This window comes from Triticum dicoccoides, chromosome 7B (assembly GCF_002162155.2).
Source record: "Triticum dicoccoides isolate Atlit2015 ecotype Zavitan chromosome 7B, WEW_v2.0, whole genome shotgun sequence".
In the NCBI taxonomy this organism is placed as follows: Eukaryota; Viridiplantae; Streptophyta; class Magnoliopsida; order Poales; family Poaceae; genus Triticum; species Triticum dicoccoides.
The window spans coordinates 454483945-454497227 of NC_041393.1; positions in this window are offsets into that span (position 1 = coordinate 454483945).

Genomic DNA, 13283 nt, shown 5'->3' on the forward strand with positions numbered 1-13283 from the left:
TGAATCCAAATCCAAATACAACTCAACTGCCTCTGAAATTTCCAAATGTTACTCAATTCAAACAAAATGCATAGTTGCTTAGCTAATAATTGTAAAACATTCCAAATTGAAAATTTGGGATGTTACAAACCTACCCACCTTAAGATGAATCTTGCCCTCGAGATTCGGGTTGGCTAGCAAATAGGCGCGGGTGGTCTCGACGGAGGTCTTCTTCTCGTTCCTAGGTGGCTTCCTCCTCGGAGTAGTGGCTCCACAAAACCTTGCAAAACTTGATGATCTTGCTGCGGGTAACTCTGTTTGCAGTCTCGAGAATTCCAACGGGTTTCTCCTCATAAGTCAGATCACTGTCAAGCTGTATGGCCTCTAGGGGCACTGTGTCTCTCAAAGGAATATCGAGCATCTCAGCATGACATTTGTTCAGATGGGAAACATGGAAGACATCATGAACTCCTGACAATCCTTTCGGCAATTCCAGCTTGTTTGCAACTTCTTCTCTATGTTCGTGGATTTTGTATGGGCTAATGAACCTGGGTGCTAACTTTCCTTTAACACCAAATCTCTTGATTCCTCGAAGTGGGGACACACGAAGATATGCTCGATCTCCCGCTTCGTATGTTACTTCCTTGCATTTACTGTCGGCATTACTCTTCTGCCTCGACTAAGCTATCTTGAGTCTATCTCGAATCAGCTTGACCTTCTCTTCAGAATCTCTGATAAGATCGGGACCAAAAAGCTTTCGGTCTCCAACACCATCCCAGAGCAATGGTGTTTTGCACCTCCTTCCGTATAGAGCTTCGAAAGGGTCCATCTTCAGACCGGTCTAATAGCTATTGTTGTACGTGAACTCTGTGTATGGCAGATTGTCATCCCAGCTAGATCCATAGTATAGCACATAGGCTCTCAACATGTCCTCCAGAATCTGATTGACTCTCTCGGTCTGTCCATGTGTCTGCGGATGAAAAGCTATACTGAACTCCAGCCTCGTACCCAAAGTTTCATGCAACTGATTCCAAAACTTTGAGGTAAATTATGTTTCTCTATCTGACATGATACTCCTCGGAACTCCATGCAGACATACGATCCTGGTCATGTATATCTTGGCTAACTTAGCGCTAGTATATGTGGTCTTCATGGGAATGAAATGAGCTACCTTAGTCAAGCGATCAACCACTACCCAGATGGAATCATGACCTGAACATGTCATGGGTAATCCTGTGATAAAATCCATTCCAAGTTTCTCCCATTTCCATTCAAGTATTGGTAGGGGTTGAAGTAAACCTGCTGGCTTCTGATGTTTCGCCTTTACTCGATAGCAAACATCGCATACTGCTACGTACTCGACAATATCCTTCTTCATACCTGTCCACCAGAAACTTTCCTTCAAGTCCAGATACACCTTGGTGTTGCTTGGGTGAATTGAGTACGGTGATTCATGAGCCTCCTAAAGAATTAACTTCCTGATTTCTGGGTCATTGGGCACATAAATACGATCCTCGAACCATAAAGTTCCATGTTCATCCTCACGAAAACCTTTAGCCTTTCTGTTATTCATCTTCTCCTTTATCTCTGCAATTTCCTTGTCCGTCTTCTGAGCTTCTCGGATTCTTTCGGTCAAAGTGGACTGAATATCCAGGGTGGCAAAAAATCCTCTCGGTACTATCTCCAGTCGGAGCTCTCTGAGATTGTCAGCTAACTCCTATGGTAATCCTCCAGTTACGAGGGTGTTCACATAGCAGTTTTGGCTCAAGGCATCTGCTACAACATTTGCCTTCCCTGGGTGATAATGCAATCTCATGTCATAGTCCTTGATCAACTCTAGCCATCTCCTCTGCCTAAGGTTCAACTCCTTCTGCGTGAAAATATACTTCAAGCTCTTATGATCCGTGTAAACATCACAACTGTTTCCGATAAGGAAATGTCTCCAGGTCTTGAGTGCGTGCACTACGGCTGCTAACTCCAAATCGTGTGTGGCATAATTCATCTCGTGAGGTCGTAATTGTCTGGAGGTATAAGCTACAACTTTTCCTTCCTGCATGAGCACTCCTCCGAGCCCTTGACAAGAAGCATCACAATATACGTGGTAATACTTGTGTATGTCGGGCAAAATTAGCACTGGAGCTGTAACCAAATGTTTCTTCAGCTTCTGAAATCTGGCTTCACAATCCTCGGTCCAAATGTACGTGGTTTCCTTCTTCAATAGCTCAGTCATGGATTTAGCAATCTTGGAGAAATTCACTATAAATCTCTGTTAATATCCTGCAAGTCCGAGAAAACTGTGGATCTCCTTGACTGAGGTGGGGGACTGCCATTTGGTGACCGATTCAACCTTGGTGTGGTTGACTGCTATTCCTTTTCCTGAAATAACATGTCCAAGGAATCCGACTTCCTTAAGCCAAAATTCACATTTGCTGAACTTGGCATATAACTGATGTTCTCGGAGTTTCTCCAGAACTAGACGCAGATGTTCCTTGTGCTCTTCGTCGCTCTTGGAGAAAACCAATATGTCATCGATGAACACCACGACAAACTTGTCCAGACATTCCATAAACACCTTGTTCATCATGCTCATAAAATACGCAGGGGCATTAGTCAGTCCAAATGACATGACGGTATACTCATATAAACCATACCTAGTGGTGAAAGCTGTTTTGGGTATATCATGTTCACGGATCTTCAACTGATGATACCCTGATCAAAGATCGATCTTGGAAAATACTTTGGCTCCAACTAGTTGATCAAATAAATCATTAATCATCAGCATAGGGTACTTGTTCTTTATGGTCACGTCATTCAACCAACGATAATCCACAACCATTCTCAGGGTTCCATCCTTCTTCTCTACCAAAAGAGCTGGGGCTCCCCAAGGTGACGAGCTTGGCCAAATATATCCCTTCTCCAATAGTTCATTAATTTGCTTCTTAATTTATTCCAAATCATTCGGGGGCATCCGATAAGGTCTCTTGGATATTGGGGCTGTGCCGGGAAATAACTCAATCAGAAATTCAATGTCTCTGTCCAGTGGCATTCCTGGCAATTCCTCCGGAACACACCGGGAAAATCTTGGCACTTCCTCCTGAATGACTCGGGTGAGGGAATTCACCTGATTCTTCGTCGGGGTGCGTCTGGATACATACTTGATCCTCTTTTGCTCCGGGGTAGTGAGCAAAATCGTCTTGCAGGCACAATCGATGTTTCCTTTCAACCAATCCATGCCTAGGATTACGTCCAAACTCTGGGATTCCAATACTATGAGGTATTCTAGAAAATCATGGTTTCCGATGCCGGCGGTCGAGTGACAGCCTAAGCCTGCCATAATTTCTCCTCCTGGGGAACTGACCTGAAGAGGGCTTCTAAGGGTTCTAGTGGGCAACCCCACTTTTCCACAGCTACCCTTGATATGAATGAATGCGTTGCACCAGAATAAAAGAGTACCAATAATGGACGTGAATTTAATAAAAACTTACCAACCACAGTTTCTGGCTGGTCATAGACATTCTCCAAGTCAATGTGGTTCACCTGAGCACGAGGAAAAGGGTTGGGCTTCCTTGCTGAGCTTCCATTGCCGTTGTCGTTTCCATTCCTCCGCTTGCCCTCCGGGCAGTCGGTGGCATAGTGTCCTGTCTTATGGCACTTGAAGCAGGTGATGTGACTCAGATCCTTCTAAGCCGGGACAGGACGGTACTGATTTCCATTGCCTCCATTTCCAGACTTGAAGTTGTTGTCGTTGTTGCGATTGTTCCCATTCCCTCCATGATTATGTCCTCCATGGGTGTGACCTCCCGGGTATGGGGTGTAGCGAGGCTTCTGCCGAGCTCCCGAGTTGTACTTCCCCCGGCTATACTTTCGCTTGCGTCTATCAATCTGCTGTTGCTTGCCTTCAAGGATGATGGCCTTGCCTACAAGCTCCTGGTACTTATTAAAGGTGGCCACCATCAATTGCATTCTCAGCTCATCATTGAGTCCTTCGAGGAACTTCTCTTGCTTTGCGGCATCTGTGGCCAAATCACCCGGGGCATAGCGAGCTAACTGGCTGAACTCATCCAAGTAATGCTCCACAGTATGATTCCCCTGGCGTAAGTTGCGGAACTCACGCTTCTTCAGACTCATGGCTCCAGTTGAGACATGAGCGGTGCGGAAGGCCTACTGGAACTGATCCCACGTGATGGTGGAGATGTGATAGGTGGTGGTGTAGTTCTCCCACCAAGAGGTTGCGGGTCCATCCAGTTGATGTGCGGCAAAATGCACCTTCTTGGCATCTGTGTATCCAGCAGTTGCTAGCTCCCTTCCGATCTTGCGGAGCCAATCATCAGCTACAATCGGCTCGGTGCAACTAGAGAACACCGGTGGATTCAGCCTTAGGAAACGGGTCAGGTTGTCAACAGGGGGTGGTGGAGGTGGATTATTGTTGTTGTTGCCTTGGTTCTAGATGAGCATCTGCATCAATGCATTGTGCTGCTGGATCAGCTGGGTGAGCTCCGGCAGGAAGGTGAAACCGGGGTCATGTCTTGGAGGCATCTGGTGTTTTGGAGTGGATGAAAAATTAGAATAGAACAAGGGCCTAATAAGAAAATAGCACTACTCATATGAATGCACAATCATAATCACACCAATCATTTACTCATTCATCTCAAACAAAGTTCAATCTCGGATTACAAATCTCACGACTAATCGAAAACAACGGCCTAATTGGTCGACAAAAAATAAAAATAAAACATGGTGGTAGACTAAATGTTCTCCTTAGATATCCTTGCGTCCTCCAGCGGTGCGTCTTCTAGTGCGGCGTCCTCTGGCGATGCGTCTCTTCTTGTTGTGTCCTTTAGTGGAGCTCTCGTAATCCTTATCATTGCTCACGAGGGGTCCATCATCTCCACTGGGAAAGAGGTCTTCTCCCTGGTCCATATTCTCCTCCAATGCGGTAACATAAATCTTCAGTTTATCGAATCTCTCCATGAAATCCTTGACTTCATCCTCATGCTCATAGTGGGCTTCACGTGCTTCATCCTCCAGTTCAATTTCATGTAGTTGCAACTTATGGACCGTCACCACTAGGGAAAAGGCTAGCAGTAGCACCGGTTTTAGATATAGCAGTAGCGTGGGGTGGCGCGCTACTGATATGGTGCTACAGCTAAAGTGTATTAGTAGCGTGTGTTCGCCCGTGCTACTGCTATACCTACTTAGCAGTAGCGCTTTTGGTAGCCAGCTCTACTAGTAGTTATTAGCAGCGCGCCTCTCTACACACGCTACTACTAATGTTACGTATTTCTTTTTTGTTTTATGTCGTATTCATACGCCATTATACAAGTTTTCATACAGTAGCAATTTAGAGATTGTTTTTACATCAGAATGAGTTATTACGTCATTGGGTGAAAGAACCGTGGATTAGTTTCAAGTGCATGGACCCAAACTGACCAATGGTCACTTTGGATCCATCCACTTGAAACTAAACCGCGGTTCTTTCACCCAATGATATAATAACTCATCATCATCATCATCATCATCATCATATCATTAACAACTTATCATCATAATACATCATTGTCATATGACAACTCCTCATGATCATCATTTTCGTCAATGAGACATCATATAGCAAGTTCGTCACTAGTCATAATCACAACTCCTCCTCATCATCATGATAAACTCTAACACATTGTACCACATAATAACACATTATACCTAGGACCTACTCCTCTCTAATAGGATCTACTACACTCTCTTAGGTAAAATAGCATAAAACAAGATAGGCCCTGACTCTCCATTATGGAGAATGGAGATTATCCTATCTCCAATTCTTGCCCTTCGCACAATTGTTTCTTCCAAGTAGCTCCCTACGAGTGACCATACATTTTTTCCAATCTTTGATTGTCATGTCTTCATTGGTTTTAGAAATCCAATATGAAGAGGAGTGATTCGTAGGATGACCTGGCCGTATATTGAAAACATCAAGGCAACATTTCTGAAATATCAGATGAGGCACACACTCCTATGGGATTATCTGTTGACAAACATAGTAATAACTTCATAGTTAGCAATGTAGTTCAGTTTTAGAAGAATTTATGCAAAGGATGCACAGATGTCGTAATACTAAAAAATCTTACCATGACATCTCCATGGATGTTAGCATAGTTCAACACGTGCACTAGTGGCATGTATTGACCATAATGTGTACGAGTTTGATAATACATATTGTAATTCTTAAGATCGGTAATAAATGCGATCAGATGATTTTTCTCCTGATAAGTTAATTCTGAGCCATCGGTGTAGTAGGTTCTGTCTACCATCTTCCGCACATTCTTTGAAGAATGAAAATAAGCTATCAATGAAAATAAATTGTCAACTATTTTGAAATAAACAATATAAATTACTTAATAACTATGTTTTTGAAACTCACATAGCGGTAGAATTGGAAGCGTATCAACAAGGACGACCCAAATGTCCAAATTGTCTTCGGCGATGTCAGGATCACCAAGATCCATGGTGACAAGCATACCCTCATGAAAGTCATACATCTTGCAAAGTGCTTCCCAATTCGGGCAAACAAAATGGGATACGCTCTCAGAATTGTATAGATTTACCTCAAAATCCATACCATGATAGGTCCTTAGGTGAATTTTCGTTGTTTCCATACTTTCATGATCTTCAAAATCCATCCTCTCCAAGACATAGCGTCTTGCATGGCATGGGCTAAGCTAGTCGAATTGTAAAAGACGAAAATTACACGTTGAAGTAGTAGAAGTCGAGCTTAGTAATGAAAAAAAACACTTTGCGTCGCAGCGTACCATTTCAACATCGAAGGTCTCCTGGAGCTTAATGCTGAAGCGCCGACCTTCTATCAAGTGAGGCCTGTCGCAGAAAACCCGGTTGTCGCCGCACCAGGAGCACTCCGCGAGACTTTCGTCCAATGACATTTCCTATGTTCATAATTGAAAGATTAAACTTTTAAAATTCCATATATGTACTACAAAAACTAAATTAGATCATTATTATTCAGCATGGGTTGACTATCGGTCCGTCGAGTCTTTTTTTTTTGAAAACTCTCATCTCATGTGGTGTATATACTCGACCGTTGGTGATGGTCACTCCTCTCTTCATCGCCGAGTGCATTAAACCAAAATGTCTAGCACACAAGAACGAAGGAGAAGCGACCCCCACGACAACAATCGGCATTCTTCTTCTCTCATATATGGTGGACACACTCCCTCAGTGATTTTTTGACTGTCGGTGACGGTCGTTACTCCTCCTTCCCCTAGTGCATAACAAAGGTCTAGCACAAGGAGAAGAAGGAGAAACGACCCCCACGACAACAGTCGGGTTTCTTCCTCTCTCATATATGGTGCAGACTTTCTCCCTCACTCATTTTTTGATTGTCATGTATGGAGCCTCGATAGACTTAAAGTCAACCTGAAATGCCATTTAATTATCTTTCTAGAAAATCCAGGCCACTCGATATTTCTTACATATTCTAGCACAAGTCATGCCAAAATTCAAGGAAAAATCTGGCATGACCTTTGCTAAAAAAGGACATATCAAGCGCCTGAAATTTTTCGGAACGGAAATTAATCAACACTCCAGAAAAACATAGGCCACTCGGAGGTGTTACTTGCAAACATGGCCACTTGGGCAAGCACATATCATATTTGCATTCAACCTTGATGGTCGTTGCATTCAAACTTGATGGTCATTGCATTTCAATGCTTGAAAATATGAACAAAAACATTTCAAAATATCTTATAGGACTCATATTGACATGGAGATTTGGCTAGTCTCACATCGAGGTCGGAGGGGGTCTGTGACAGGGACGACGGCGGCAACAACATGGAGATTTGGCTGCAAAAACAAAATAGTATTGAAAATAGTTCTCTCCAATTTGAGCATTCAAAATAGGAGTACAGTTATCCAATTTGAGCATTCAATAAGCAAAACTAAATCAGAAAATAAAGTAGTATTCAAATTAGCATGTATTCAATAAGCAAAACTAAATCATCTCCCTCGTCCGTACATTATCGAATATTATCACTAATACATCTTGAATAGTATCATACATATAACCTCACTAATACAGCTAAAACCCTAGCAAACGACGGGTACCGGCCCGGGCGATGGACACGCAAAGAGAAGGAACCATCACAGGATCATAGCTCCAGTGAGATCCCTGAAGAACCTGCCAGGTATTGGAGAACCTGCCCTCCAACGCAACCATGTAGCGACGGACGTGCTCGTCCTCCTCGCTGACACGGTGACGTACCACCTCCACGGGGTCCTCAAGCCTCCGCACCGTCACTGGCCCACGCGACCGCCACCAAAGAAGGTTCGGGTCAACGACAGGCTGGCTCCTCACCAAGCTGTGCCTCCTGGAAGGTAGCACATCCCAGTACCAGCCCGACGGAGCCTAGTCCCAGACATGGCCCCTCTGATCAAGCAGGCCTCCTCCACCGAGTCGACGACGAGGATGCGGGATAGGCATCGTCGACGTCAATGTGGGAATAATTGCTTTAACTAAAAAAGTAAACTAGTTCTATTAATTTTCGTACTAAAAATAAAATAGTTGTATTAATTCAACTAGTTCAACTAAGCACTTATTATAAATAAAAATAAACTACTCCCTCCGTCCCATAATGTAAGACGTTTTTTGACACTACACTAGTGTCAAAAAACATCTTACATTATGGGACGGAGGGAGTAGTTCTTACTAAAAAATAAACTAGTTCAACTAGTTCTATTAATTTTCTTACTAAAAAAACTAGTTCTATTAATTCAACTAGTTCTTATTAAAAATAAAGTAGTTCAACTAAGCACCCATTGATGAACACTAGGAATTTGTACTAAAAACTAATTAAGCATCTACAACTACTGCCCTAATTAACATCTAGTTTAAAATTAAGCATCTACAACTACTGCCCTAATTAGCATCTAATTTGATGAACCCTAACTAATTAGATGAACTCTAAAATTTGATGAACCCTAGGAACCCTAGCTAGGCAGTGGTAGGGGAGGAGGAGGAGGTGTAGGCGTGCTCACCTCGGGCGCCGACGGAGTTAGCGAGAGGCCGACGGAGGGGCACGCGGCGTCGTGTCGAGGTCGGGGTCAGGGTCGGGGCTCGGGCTCATGGCGGAGGGTGACGATGTAGGGGGGCTTCGAGGTCGGGGTCGGGGGCGACATCGAGGTCGGGGTCGGGGCGGTGCCGAGGGCGTGCGGAGGGCGACGGGAGAGCACACGGCAGTCAACGGCGATGTAGGGCGACAACGGCAGCAACAGCAGACGAGTTGGATTTGGGGGAAGTGGCCGTGGGGAATAAGAACCGCACACGGTTAAGTCAAAAGTAGCAGTAGCGCGTGCCAGGCAAAGCGCTACTGCTACATTAGCAATAGCTAACTTAGCTATAGCACTGGATGACAACACATGCTACTGCTAAGTTAGCTATAGCGTGTGTCCTGAAAGCACGCTGCTGCTACGCCTTTCTCCTTTATTTTTATTTTTAATTTATTTTCCTTCACATTTTCTTTTTTTCCTTACCCTTTTTTCTATTTCTTTCATTTTCATTTACTTTTCTATATGGTTTCCATTTTACTTTCCTTTCATTAGCAGTAGCTCTTTCTGCGTAAAACACGCTGCTACAACAATCTTAGCAGCAGCGCACTTTGACTAAGCTCACTACTACTATTGGTAGCCTAGCAAGAACAATAGGGAAATTTTAGTTGTAGCGCTTCTTCCGTGAGAAGCGCTACTGCTACAAACTTAGCTGCAGCGCGTTTGGTTGATGCGCGCTAGTGGTAAATTGCAGTAGCACTTCTTTTTGACCCGCGCTACTTGTATGTTTATGTGTATAAGGTTTTCCTTAGTAGTGTGTCTTCAAGCTCCTGCGCACTGAATGTCTAGAGTCCTGATGTGGGCCTCCAAGTCTTGGACATATAGCGAACGGAGTCGTCTTCTATGGTGCGGATGATCTCTCCATCTACAGTCCTGTGAGAAATCATGGTGTAGTCTAATCCAACGAGCTCGGCCCTATATTCCTCCTGGATGCGTCCAAGTGCACTATGAACTACTATGTCTCTCTTGAGGATCCAAGTGGGAGTAGTGAACTTGAAGTCAATGGGCACCGAGAAGCTTCCAAAGGTCCTCCCTGGTACGTGCACCTTAATCCTATAGCGACGGTCTCCTGAAAGTGCCATGATAGGGTCCCAGTGATAGAAGGCAGAGCAATCTTCAATTCCTTGGTGATCTGGACCAGCTTTTTGTCGAAAAGCATCGTCTCATCTGGCTATCAAAACTCAGGGAGCAGAACCGGGTTGAACTTGACTAATGTTGAAATTGGAGGGAAGTCAGAAATGAACAGGGGAGAGTTACGGAATAATAAAGGCATAAAATAAAATAGTTTCTTCCTATAGCTTTCCGATCCTAGGGGTTACATCCTACGATCAGTATGTGCTCTGAATACCATCTCTATAGAGACCCGACCCGAAATCGGCCAAGCCTTTGTGTATCTGTACCATCCCAAGGTCATGCTGGCACACACAGTACATTGATGAAAAATTCAAAGTTCAATCACACCTGATTTATTACACGATTCTCATGTAGAGTCTTTATTATAGTAGAATAAATTCGGCCGATGGCCAACTCATGAGAAAAACTAAATGTTGCGGAAGCATACACGATAAGCGAGTCCATCCGACTCCATAGGGCAATCAACGAGCGTAGATCGTAGCATCACTCCTGGTCGGAAAACTCCTCTGCAACATGAGATGTTGCAGCCTTGTAGGTCAGCATTTTGAATATGCCGGCAATTCGTGAAGAGAGAACAACAATAATATTACTAACACTATATGCAATTTGGCTACGGGGCTCTAAGTTTAAGTTTTTGTGAAAAAGCCAAATTTTCCCTACAACAAAGGACTTGCTTGCAATTACTACAAAATGTTGGTTGCTATTGAGATGGTTCCGCCAACCAATGTCTCATTACTGAATCATTAATAACCCATCAATTAATAAATTATGTTCGGTGTTGAGATTTTTGAAATACTCCAATTCCAGAGGCCCAATTGTTCGTAACCGGGGAAACGGCTAATCGATTAGGTTTTCACTCTACAGAATCTTATGCACTTTACCCGCAAGAATCGCTCCCTCCTTTATGTCCTTCCACTGCCTAGTGTTTGAAGACGGGACGAATGAAATAGGGTCTTCTGTAGAGTTCCTCTGGGCCACTGTCGGTGCCCATCCAATCCAACCGTTCTTCTACATCTCGTAGCACCGTCCGGCCAGAGTCAGGCCTAGGGTCGACCAAGCTAGAGCCCATAATGGCTTGTGGCTGCACAGGTAAGCTTCTGGTCAAGGTGTATCCAGCCATGTCTTTGTGGCTGGGTGAACACTACAAAAAAGACACATCCGTGACATTTTGGGCCGAACGAAAAAAATTTCTGTCATACATATGCCACTTCTATGACGATAATTGTGACAAAACCCGGTATCATCATAGATGTGGTGGACTCCTACTTCTATTACAAAAAATCATGACAGAAAATGGGCTTTTCGTCCTGGGCGGACCGGAGACGCAGCTGCATGACATTCTTTGGGCCGTCCATGACGGAAAAAACCGTGGTAGAAGCGAAGGGGAGGGAAATTTCAGGGAGTTGCCGGTTACGGTGGGAGGTCTGGGGCCGAGCGATGCACGTTTCTCTCGTACATGTACGCGCGTGTGTGCGAGGCGTCGGCGACGTGGAAGGCAATCATCGCAGGCAGGAAGGCGCTGGAATGTGGCCTGATCAAACGAGTGGCGAATGGTGAGTCTATCTCCACCTGGTCGGATAGATGGATCCCGAGCACGAGCACTCGTATACCTGTTGGTCGGATTGGGACTGACCCTCTCCCTCGGGTCTCTGAACTTTTCGATCATGAAACAGGGGCGTGGGATGTTGATCTAATCCGAAGGAACTTCCTACCCACAGATGCAGCTGCTATATTGAATATACCATTGAGAGCTGCTGGGGGAGAGGACTTTTTTGCTTGGGACTTGGAGAGGTCGGGTGTTTATTCTGTCAAATCGGCTTATCATGCTCTAGTGACTCATAACGAGCAATCTGCTCCAGAGGAAGGAACGATAACGGATCCATCATCATCATCATCGGATAAACACATGTGGACTGCTTTGTGGAAGCTCAAGGTAATCCCCAGAGTACGAGTTTTTTGGTGGCGTGTGCTGCGGGGTATTCTACCAGACTATGCTACCCTTCATCATCGTCATATCCGTACGATGGCGATTTGTGATCTGTGCAAAGCAGCTGTGGAGGACTTGCACCATGCGCTTATAGGCTGCACGCATGCACGACTCTTCTGGAATGCTGCTCATGATTTCATGGGTGTCACTTTGCCGCTGCTGAATGCGAACACTTGGGCAAGGGACTTGCTAATGGATGATCAGATCTTGGATCAAGACAGAGGAAAAATTATAACAGTTATGCATGTGATTTGGTCGGCTAGGAATCGGTGGACCCATGATCAAGTTTCTTATGATCCAGTTCATGCGATCAAGACAGTACGCAATGATTTACTTTTTCTCGAGTTCCCCAAGCCTATGCGAGGTGTCATGGGTTCCCAATGGCGTCCTCCTGATGTGTGCTGGATTAAGATCAATACGGACGGAGCAACAAACATTGAAGCTTCATGTGCGGGAGGTGGAGGTGTGGTTAGATCTCATCTGTCGTTCATGGGAGCTTGGAGTAAGCCATTCCCGGGAGTAACAGATCCTTTCGTTGCTGAAGCTTTGGCGCTACGGGAAGGAGTTATCTTCGCACAGCTATGTGGGTTCTCACATGTAGTGATGGAGGTGGATTGTTTAGAGGTTGTCAACCTCTGGTCCTCGCGCGACAGTTCAAGAGCAGTTGTCGCGCCTATCTTAGATGAAATTCGGGAGAAGTCGTCATCTTTTATTTCCTTTACTATTAGGCATGTACCCAGATAGGCAAATACTCTGGTGGATCTGTGTGCCAAGAAGGCTTGCGCCTTATTGGCTTCGGAGTGCTGGCTTGAGGATTGCCCTCCCTTTCTTGTTAGCGGCCTAAGGGCTGATTGTAACTACATGCTACCCATTCAATAAAGCTCCCAAATATTCTGGCAAAAAAAAAACTGAACCCGAGTGAGGCATTGGGCTCTAACTGAACCCGAGTGATTGCACTGCAGGCTACGCGTTACCGAACCCGAGCGATCGGTCGATGGCTGTTAACTGAACCCAATCGAGCGATTCCTTCGCTACTGCTGCTAGCTGAAGCCGATCGATTGAATGAATAGTGAGT